The sequence below is a fragment of the Taurulus bubalis genome (assembly GCF_910589615.1).
Source record: "Taurulus bubalis genome assembly, chromosome: 19".
NCBI lineage: Eukaryota > Metazoa > Chordata > Actinopteri > Perciformes > Cottidae > Taurulus > Taurulus bubalis.
The window spans coordinates 10,476,465-10,487,612 of record NC_136607.1 but is presented as its reverse complement, the minus strand read 5'-3'; positions in this window follow the sequence as shown (position 1 = coordinate 10,487,612).

The following is an 11,148-nucleotide window of genomic DNA, read 5'->3' as shown; positions in this document are numbered from 1 at the left end:
GGAACATTTAATTCACATTGCCTTCTATTCAATTTATTGCAATAATTCATATTTGTTAAGAGTGAATTTATGCTGTTAACATGCCGTCTGTGTTATGATAATTGCTCTCTCCAATATAAAGGTTATTATTTTACATATCCCCATAACCACATCATGTGTTTCTGCACTGAATGAACAACATCTCTCGATCTCATCGAAGTACCATTTTGACTGCAGAGACGCTCAGCACCCTGTGCCGCACGCAGGGGCCTATAGCCAAACGTTTTTCTCAATTAGGATTTTACATCACGCTTCGATTATTCCTGCTGGTAGCTTATATCTCATCGATTTAGGCCCAGCTCTGTGATCACACTGCAGTTTTAGGCTGATTAGACGAGACTTTTGGGAGATGTTACCGTCCTACAGCCCCATTCAGCTGGACTATGCAGAAGAGAGAGAGAGTGCGAGAGTGTGTGTGTGTGTGTGTGTGTGTGTGTGTGTGGTGTGAACTACAGGACCACTGCGGGAGGTCGAGGTCTAGCCCCCGGGCTGCCCTCCCTGAACGCCCGGGGCGACCTAAAACCTTTTCTCGGCTGTGGAGTCCGATTTGCAACGGGAAAGCGGCCGATAAAGGCCGACAGAAAGGAAATGCTAATGAGGCTGCGAGGGGGTGAGAGAGAGGAGAAAGTGTAGCACTGTGTCAGCGAGTGCAGGCTGGGAGACTGTGTGTGTGGGGGGGGGGGGGGCTTCACTGTTTTTACTGTGAAGGAGATCATGATCAAAAAGATGTGCGTGTGTGATGAAGTGTACTTATAGGGCCTCTTATAGGTCACCGTGTTACATTTTCGGACCAAATATTAACAACATCAAAGGTGGGCTGTGTAGATTTTAAATCTTTCGAAATTCTTATTTTATTGTAAAAATGCGTATATAAATAATACCTTAAGACGCTAGCTTTGCCATGTGAATCAGGTTTGTACTCACATGTTATTCCCTGCACTCACTTTCCATTATTTGCTTATACTCTCATTAGACTCTCATCTGGACTATTTCCTGCACAGTTCACAGGTCCACCCTCTTACAGTCAGGAGAGATGGTGACGATGCTCGCGCTGGCCTCACCATCAGATCACGTGTATCAGAACGACTGTGAGCAGTTCAGGTTTCCAACAGTGGGAATAAAAAGCTGCTGCATCTCCTGCCTGTAATAAACAGCCATAGTAAACATTTGTGAATAGCCATTAAAAATAAACTGCTTGATTATGTTTTCACAAAATAGCATTGATTTAGTTTTTTTTAATAGCAGGATAACAGGGTGATTTTTTTTTTAAGTATTCTTCTGTTAGAAAATATATATGTATCCCTAATGTTTCGATTTTTTTTTACCAAAGCAACACTTGCCTTGTTTACTCTCCATCGTGTTTTGCACCCATAGGTTTCCGGCAGTGAATCAGTGCTGAAACTCAAGGCATGTTAGCTGCACAAAAACACAGAAATATCCAACAGCATGTCCGGTTAAATGAGAGCTTTTTTCGTTTGTTTTTTCTACCACTAAACCTGCTGATTATTTATTTATTAATTAAAAAGAAGCTCTTTACTTAGAAAAATACATTCGTGTTATGCAGTTACTTTTTGTTAACACACGCAATAAAGCACGTGCACAAATGTTTGATCCCCTGGAATTAAGAAATGTTGGCCTTTAATGTTCAACAACAACCACACACACACACACACACACACACACACACACGCACACACACACACACACACACACACACACACACACACACACGCACACACGTTTTGGCTGTGTGGATGTGTTGTTGTTTTCAATTAAATGCTGAGTCTATAAGGGTTTAAAAATATATTTGAAATAAGAATATATCTTTCGGGGTAATATAGTATATTTTAAATGTTGTTTTTAAATTATTAGTTTATAAATGATATATTGTGTATTATCTATTCATACATTTGAACGTTCAATCATTTGTCGTTAAGAAAATTAATAATGAAAATTATTTTTATGCAGTAAAAATGGTGAAATAAAGAAAAGAATAAACCAAAGTGAAAAGATGAAAACATCGAGGTGTCCCACGTGATGTGTCAGTGACGCTGTTTGGCTCCAGAGATGTGAGCGTCAGTCATCACGCCTCATGTGTTCTTCTCAGCTTTTTACAGCACTGTACCCATTAATATGTTAGCCTACAATAATGCATATGACTTCCCCTAAGAAACACTAAATGTGCTGTAACATTGTGTTTCAGTAATATATCTCTGGTTAGCATGCCTTCATGCACTTAGGCTCTATAGGCTCTAAGCATGCTCTTTATTTATTAATAAAACATATGGAATCCTCAGAGAAGCTATTTTTTCCCTCAAATGTAGCTTTTGACATTTCTTTCTATTTTAAATCTCTCGTTCATGTATTTGTATTCTCCTCGTTCATGACTTCATGTATCTGATGATCCAGTTTTTTCTTATAGCTCATCTCACGTGCGCCTGTGCTGCATGCAGGCCTCACTCTGCCAGCACTCAACTCCCTGCGTTCCACTATTTGCCAAACACAGTCGATACATCGATGCTTCCAGTCGATATGTGCCATTTAAAACAAACACTCTTGATTAGATCTTCGACAAAGTGTAAACACCAATCGGGCCAAAACCACAACGCGCATCTCGAAAAACACAAACACGAGAATAAGGTTTCCTCCACTTTATTGGTCCAGTCCCGCGTCTGCTTCCTCCGTAACACAAATGCGGTGTGTATCTTACCTGAAATGATACAGTTACAACACAAGCCGAGCCCAAAGAGCGCTCTGGAGCCTTCTTTGTGCTCCGGAGGCCTACATTCTGGATGTGGCGTCTGGCCAAAGCCAGCAGTGATGAATGTGAGTCTGCAGCAACAGATGTCCATACACAATTCTTGCGGTTGAATTTGAGTTTACTCAAGAATTGCGTTTGGACAATCAGCCGCTAAAGACTCAGTCTGCCCTCTGCCAAAGATTAAAAAAGACGAAATTAAGCATTTGATTATTTAAATCACAAGTGTGCCCGGGGTAGTTGTTGTATTGGCCTGGCTATGGCTGCACCTGCCACGGCTGCCTAAATGATGCCCTTTGACAGTATTGGCTGCGACTGACACTAAAAACCTGTTTTCTCTCCCTTTTTTTCCTCCAAGATGTAGGGAGTTGCAGCCCTGTGCATTATATGTGACATCCTCGCTGCTCAGCATTGCCCCGGATTCGGCCTCTTGAAAGAGATCTCACTGTGCATTTCCAAGTCTGAGCGGTTTCAGCAGAAAACTAAACCTTTAAGACATTTTTGGTGCGATGAAAATCATTTTCTTGAGCACATTATCGTATTGAGAAGCTGATCCCCTCTGTTGTACTGACACACAGGAAAAAACAAGTCTATACTCTATTCTTTTTTTGCATTTGTTTGATAATGCTAGAGGCATTGTTGCCACAATCACTTTGTGACTTTTCTGCTGCAGTTTGAAATCCTATTCCCTATACTTTCTCTTATTGCTGTTACGTGGCCGTGTCTCTACACTGGTTGCTATAAAGTTAACCCCAAGTCTGTCCAGATCTCTGGGCCCTTAAGATGGCTGAATGGACATTGCATCTTGAAGTAAAATGTCATCTCCTTTGGTTCACCAGAGAATCACACTTTTAAAGTGCCTCAAAGAAGGCGAATAAACACAGGAATCAAACATCTGAATTGGACTTCATTTCAATTTAAAGTCCGAGGTGAGAACGTCGGGGGAAAAAAGCCATTTCTGCACCTGTGTGTACTGTCATCGATTTCGGGAAAGAATGTTCAGTTCTGGTGCCTCAAGATGCACAATGGCTTTCCACGGATGTTACAGTTAAAAAAGATCCCCTCCTATTTGAAGAAAGGCACTTGGAGCGTTTGCGTTCTTTCCTCTGGTGTTTTATAGTGGTTGATGAAATCGAAATATGAAAAAAAGGAAACCCCTTAGTTCCCGTTGGTGCGTCCTTGGTTCAGATCCCTCGACGTGCGTCCGAAAGCCCCATGCAGCGAGCAGCGTCGGATGGTGACAAAAAGAGGCAGAGCAGCGGGCTTCGTATACACTCCGGTCAGACGCTGCTTCCTTCCTCCCATCCTTCCTTTACGGGTCTCCCTGGCTGACTGGATGGATGTCTCTCTGCCCTCCTGGCTTCTTCTTTACGCTGCTCCAACAATACACGCTGCGGCTGCGACGCGAGGCGGAGAGAGGAGTGGAGAAGGTCCTCGCTTGGTACTGAATTTGAATAACACCACGGGGTGATAAATGTCCATTGTACTGCTTAAGTAATGAATCTCCGCTGTCCTCTGTCACACACACACACGCACACGCACACACACACACACACACACACACACACACACACACACACACACACACACACACACACACACACTTACACACACGCGCGCACACACGCAGCAGCTGCGATGAGGGACCAGCAGCCCCTCTTAAAGACACAACAGCCCTATTTTCTACCCAAAAAGAGATTACAATCCCGACACTGTTTACTCTCTGAGCGCACTGCATGACGTGTAGTGTTGGTCTTGTGTGAGCAAACTAGTGCAACGCTGTAACCAGGCACTTGGACATAAAGCGGTGCCTTCAGTGCCATGCAGCCATTCTGCTGCAGAAAGGGCAGCTTTACTGTAGGCCTCTGAGGCAAGTGCTGTCCGGAGTGGCAGAAAATTAGTCGATTATATGATGCTCATGTGACAGACGATTGAAGAGGCTACAGAGGCCGCATTACACATATGTTTTTATACAGCAAAGTTCATATACAGGAAGATGGAATCCAAATGGCAACGGTTATTTAGTGTAGCGTTGCATTGCACTATAAACTCCTATTATGTTGCACTTGTGCAGGTGATCTTTTATTTATTTTTAAAACGCCAGGGTTGCATATGTTGTCCCTCGGGCGCACCTGGTTAACCGTGAACACTGTGACTAATGAGATCAGTTTAAGTATTGTTTTTTTTACAAGCATGAAAAACAAAATAAATGAAAAAGCTCTGCGGAGCGTTTTCTGTTTGTATGCCCGTGTGCATTTTTTTAAGCAGCTGTGAAAAATGTTCACGCGTAAAATGGTTTTGTATAAACATATTAGGATGAGTCACGAGGTGAGAGGTGTCGGGCTCGTGTCTCTTTCTCTCTGGAATCTGAATCGAGCGCATGCATCCTCATGTCGCGCATATCAGCAGTTTGGAATGCTGCGTTTGCTCTGCAGCTTTTTGATGCTTACAAACACGACCTCCCCTCTCTCTCTCTTTTCTCTCTCTCTCTCTCTCTCTCTCTCTCTCTCTCTCTGTCTAATAAATCATCCTGTCTGATCCCGCCCCGGGCGCAGGGGATCCTCCTCTTTAAAGCTCAATCCGTTTTTTCTCTCCCCTTTTCATCCTTCTGAAGAAGCCGAGTTAACCTCCACTGATCCGCAGGGCCAGAGCCCCTCTCAGCTTGTCCCGCCTCTCATTCACTCAGCCAGTCACTCATTCATTGCTCTTTTTTTTTTTTGAGTGGTGAAAAGCAAACCCCTCCATCTCCAATCCCCTCTCTCTCCCTCTCTTTGCCTTTTCATGCCGGGGCTCTTCCAAAGGCGGGAAACCCAGTAAGAAGTCAAGAGGGTCCCCTTCCACTCTCACCTTGACATCCTCTGGGTTATGGCTCCAAAGAGCTGTAACACTCTCAGTTCTAACTGTGTTCCAGCACCGCAGTGCAAACATGCATTTTAGTTTTGAATATACATTGAATGTATATGTTAAGATCAAAAAGACACCTGCAATGTTTTTTGTTGTTATTGATTTAACAATGTTGCATAATTATGTGTGGAAAACAACTTAGTAGCTCAACAAGTGAGGCATGAAGTGTGAGATCAGTTGCAGTACTTTTTTCTGTTTGTGGATAAGATCTTTTTTTCAAACAGCAAAACTTTAAAATGTTAGAAAGATTAGCTTTGTTTGGTGAATTTGATCGTTTTAAGAGCATAAAGCACTTTGTCCCTTCAAAATGGTTTTCCTTTAGTTCTCTAAAGTTGTGTGTATTTGGCTTCAATTGGTGACAAGAAACGCTGCTGAATTTGCAAATTGTCTGACTAAATAAATAAAAAAAATCGTATCAAATTAATTGCGCTCAGTAGCTTTCATGATGGGTGTTAGCCTTGGTGGTGTATAGTAGGGGTGTGTGTGTGTACACACAGAAACAGTAGGGGACCGCTGCACTCCACGCAGGGGCCACTGAGCCTCCCTCCATTCACAAATCAATGTTTAACCCGCTGGCTAAAAGGCCTGGCAGGAGAGAAGGAGGCCCAGACGGCGGGGTGGGCCATGAAACCATCCCGCCAAGAGACGGAGAGGAGAGCGAGGACAAAGGGAACAGGGGAATCCTCAAAATAAACCTCCTCTGGTGAAGGCATCTCCTCCCTGCTGCTAGGGCACGGCTATAGAGGAAGAAGAGCGGAGGAGAGCGGTCAGAGAGAGAGGCAATGCTGTGGCAGCGAATGTCAATGAAATGTATAGTGGGAAGCATGTTCTGGGGCAAGCTAGGACAGTCAAAAGGACAAAGAGGTCAATTGGAAGGAGAGCTTCTGAACAGGCTCAGTGGAAAAACACACGTCCATCCCTATGTACCTGCTACTGTATTCTCTGAAAAGATTGTTATCACAGCAGCACTACACTAATACCATTCAGCAGCCATGTTGAAAGTGATTAATTTGTACTGGCAGCTCGCAAAAGTTTGTGGAGAAAATGTAAGAGAGCGAGAGAGCAAATTCAGGAAGCCAATTATAGAGACAGAGACATCTTTAGGCTATGAGACACAAGAGAGACAGTCTAGCTTTCATTATGCGCTCTTTCTGTGTCAGACCGTCTCATATAAACATGCACTTTTTTTCTTTTGGCACATTTATTTACTTTCAGGCTTACATTTTGCGTCTGGGCTAAATATTGTCTGAGTTCCCTAGTTATTTTACTATCCATTGTAACTGGCAGGAGATTGCCTCACTGTTTTGTTAGGGGTGGGGGGGTCAAGAATTTGACCTTGTGACCACTGCAAACATCAAATACATGCGAACCCCAAGTATTTCTTGGCGCGAAGAAAAGTGAATTCATCAGAGATCCGGATGTGTTCGGTGTCACACTGACGAAAAGAAGGTTTGTAAAATAGATCTTGACAAATCACCAAGTGGCATAATAGCTGAGATTAAAAGATTAAAAGGAAAGTCTCATATAAATGCACAACTGAGTGTGTCCTGCTCCTCTTGACTCCGACCAGTACACACTGCTGCTTCTCCTCTACCACCACACACACACACACACACACACACACACACACACACACACACACACACACACACACACACACACACACACTCCTTCCCCCCAAGCATGCCGCTGCCTAAACATCCCCCAGAATTCTTTGACAGTGGCTGCGCTGTTGCTTGGCAACAAGGCGACGGACAGCGTCATCCAGGGAGTAACAGAGAAGATGAGAAGCAGAGAAGTCTCCACTAATCTCACCATTACTTTGGAGAGATCACAGGGCTCCAGAGGGTTCACAAATATCCTGTAATTTGTTATCGTGTGTCGGTGTTTGCAGAACTAAGAGATACAAAGGGGAACCTGCCTTTGACTAAATGTGCAATATTGAGATTTCTGGGAGGTTTTTTTTAAAGTTAAAAAAGATGGAATTCCTGATTCATGCCTCAGCAACGGGAAATCTCTAAATTGACTCGAACAAACATCGTAAAGGGAGAAGATGATCTGAAGAGAACGTCCAAACATCTCATTAGCCAGAGATTTTATTTGTTCACAACCTCTACTTCACTTTCCACCAGACAAGGCTCAGGCTTTTTTTAATTATATATAAATTGTTTCATATTCATGGGAGAAGATACCTGACCTCATAATCTCATTATTTCAGGCATCGCCAGAGCATTCAGTCTGAGCATCAGTTTATTTGTGCTGACTAAGTATTGTGTAAAGACTTGGCGTGCACAGGTCTTTTTTCTTTACCTGTGATGTTTATTGCTGTTTTGACTTAATTAAGCACTTGAGTCAAACAGCAATATTAGCCACCTGGGGTAAACACTATTCATGACCAGGATCATGATGTCTTCTGGAAGGTTCAGTAGTTGTGGTTTAAATATTGGCACAGAAACAGCCATGAAATATTGAGGACATAATATTAGTTGTAAAGTGGTTAGAATTTCATGAACCAGCAGAAAACAGCTGCGTTTAGTGCTGAAAAGATTAACCAATTAGTGGACTGACAAAGAACATTTATTGATAAAAATGCAGATAATCACTTGTCTAATTCATTCTTCTCAAATGTGAAGACCTGCTGGTTCTCTTAGTTTTATATCTTTGTTAACACCACTGGGTTTTGGAGATATGGAGTATTCAAAAACAATAATCAAAAGCATCTTCAGTCCATATGGATTTTCTCACTCAATTTGACATGAGTTGAGATAAAACATGTGACTCCTTAAATTGTGGAAATGTCCTGAGATACTAAGTTGACATGAGAGAGCAGACAGAGGGAGGCATCTGTAGCTGCTGAGTAAGAGGGTGTGTGCCACGGCTCCGGCCCTGAGTGACAGGTATTGACCCGCCCAGCCAAAAGACGTCTCTGTGGGAACGCTATTGATTATTGCCACAGCAATAAAGGTCCCGGAAGCTTGTGAGAATGTCACGACTCTCCGCTGCCTATAGCTGCCGCTGGTCCCAACACACGAAGACAGAAGCACTTTCACTCTGACACATCCTCACCTACAGCATGACTCATTCTCTCACCTCCCGCCTGACACAAGAGAGATTGGTGGCATCTACATGTGTGGGCACACATGCACGAGTAGCTCCAAAATAAATAACATTTACCCACTTCTATTAGTAGAATCATGGAGATAGTTTTTGTTTATTTTGCTTGAATTTCGAATATATTTATTATTTAGATTGCTGTTGCCACTCCAGTACAATGCCGGTGAATGGAATTGTATTCATGGTATTCCCAGCAATTCAATAAGTCAGCAGCAACCTCTCTTTCCAGAATCATTGTTATTGCTCCTCAGGATAATTAGCAGAACATGTTGTTTTTAAGTTTTCACTTCACTATTTCGTCACAGCAAGGACTCTGGATGATCCAGGATGAGTGGAGAATTGTCCCTGAAGACACTTTTCCAAATTATATTCACCTCTATTGTATTGGGAAGGAGGCAGAAATCTCAGGGCTTGATATTTCAAAACCTGCACAAATAAAACCCAAACTGAATACCATTAGAGACAAGTGATACAATCAGAGTTTTTGTCATTTGGGTGACAAGTGTAAGCCTCAATATCTGCCGTTTATCCTCTTTTCATTTTTTCCCAATCTCTTTTTCGCAATATGGTCAAAACAATGGAGATTTCCCCTTTCTTTCTCCCTCTGTCTTTAAATCACACACACACCCCCACACAAACAAACGGCATCTTCACCCTTGACCTCGCAGTGAAAAGTTAGTACACCCAAGGTTGAACTTTCCCAGATCTGCCTCCATAACTGACGCTGGGAAAGTGCCCCTGACATACGCATGTGTGTGCGTGTGTTTGTGTGTGAGTGTGGCAACACTTGGGGTGTCATGAATAGGAGAGATTTGACCCTCAACCCCGCTGACCTGTCTACAAAAACGAGCCCTTTAACCCAACCTTGCTATTGTCAGCCATGACTGCCTACGTTTATTCAGAGAGCCCGCCAGGGGAGTCAAAATTCATTATATACCACTTTGCTGATTATTTTCCACCCACATTTATGTCTTCATGCCTCTCCTCGTTTCTTCACCATTCTTTCCATCACACTCATTCTCTTTCTCCTGCTTCCATCCCTCCTCTTTTGGCTCGTTTTCACAGTCAACCTAATCTTCTGATCTTGAATTTTCACTCGAGTGCCGAGCATTAGTACTAAATTATTTGCATTTTTAAATTCATTACAGATTTGGCTTTCCTTAATTCTCAGGTAAAAGTGTATCACTCTAAAACGCCCAGTTAAAATATCATTTTTTATCATCTTTTCCTTGAAAATAGTTTTTTGTATTTCCCCCCCAAACTGCTCCAATATATATTCAAGCTTTCTTCTTCTCACACAAGATGTATTGTATGTGCGTGCATACACTTGTAGCTTGATTGTACATTATTGGACATTGTTTCTATAATTTAGATTGTTTCTAATGTCTAATCCCTAACGAACATTATTTACAAAAATAGGGATGTGGCACCTTGTAAAATCATTTGTGACAATGTTCTCTATTATTCAAATGTTCCTGATGTCACCTGGGATGGACGGGGTTCACGTATTTTTTTATTTCTTTTGAAAACAATCTCAACCACAACTGTCAAATGAGTTTTTCAAAAAGGGCCACAGGGGGGCCTCCAGGGGTCATTGAGGAGGTTCAAGGTGGTCCACTGCAGCAACACGTGTTGTCTTGTGTGCCCCAGATGCAAGCACATAGGTATGACCGCATAGAGATGACTATTACATAAGAGAATCTGTTGACCTTTGTACTGACTATTCATTTCAGTGAGTAATGGAAGCTACATCCACAGTACTGTTCATCTCTGGTTGGATGTTCCTTTACTGTTGACCTTGTTCCATCAGTAAGTGACCCAACACACATGAAGACAATACACCTGTTTAAATGCTCTGGCCTCACCTGTTTAAACCTTTTGAAACTGAGCCTTTTATTAATGAAAAACTACAAGTTGTATTTTAAATGTTGAAATACTAGAAATGTTTGAATGTTGTTGTGAAGAACTGCTCCACTGACTCAGTGATCTGCCCCCCTCGTAGCTCTGTTTGGAGTCTTCCTTATTTAAATTTGAAGAATGAGCTTGAACACAGATCCCATTGGTTGTTACACATTCTTTGTTTCACTGATCAAACCGCCATGAAGCCCTCCTGCCCCTGTGGCATCCCAACACCCAACCCCACCTTCACAAACACTCAGATCCTTTCTCAGGTTGTCTTTTCTTTTGAAAGTACCTTTCCTAATTGCCATGCTAAATTGTGTCACACGTGTGTGTTCCCCACAGAGAGTGTGAGGTAGTCAATAAGCATCAACAACCTCTGTGTTGTTTCTTTGAGATCTCAGAGTGGCTTTTGACACACAGCAGGCCATAAA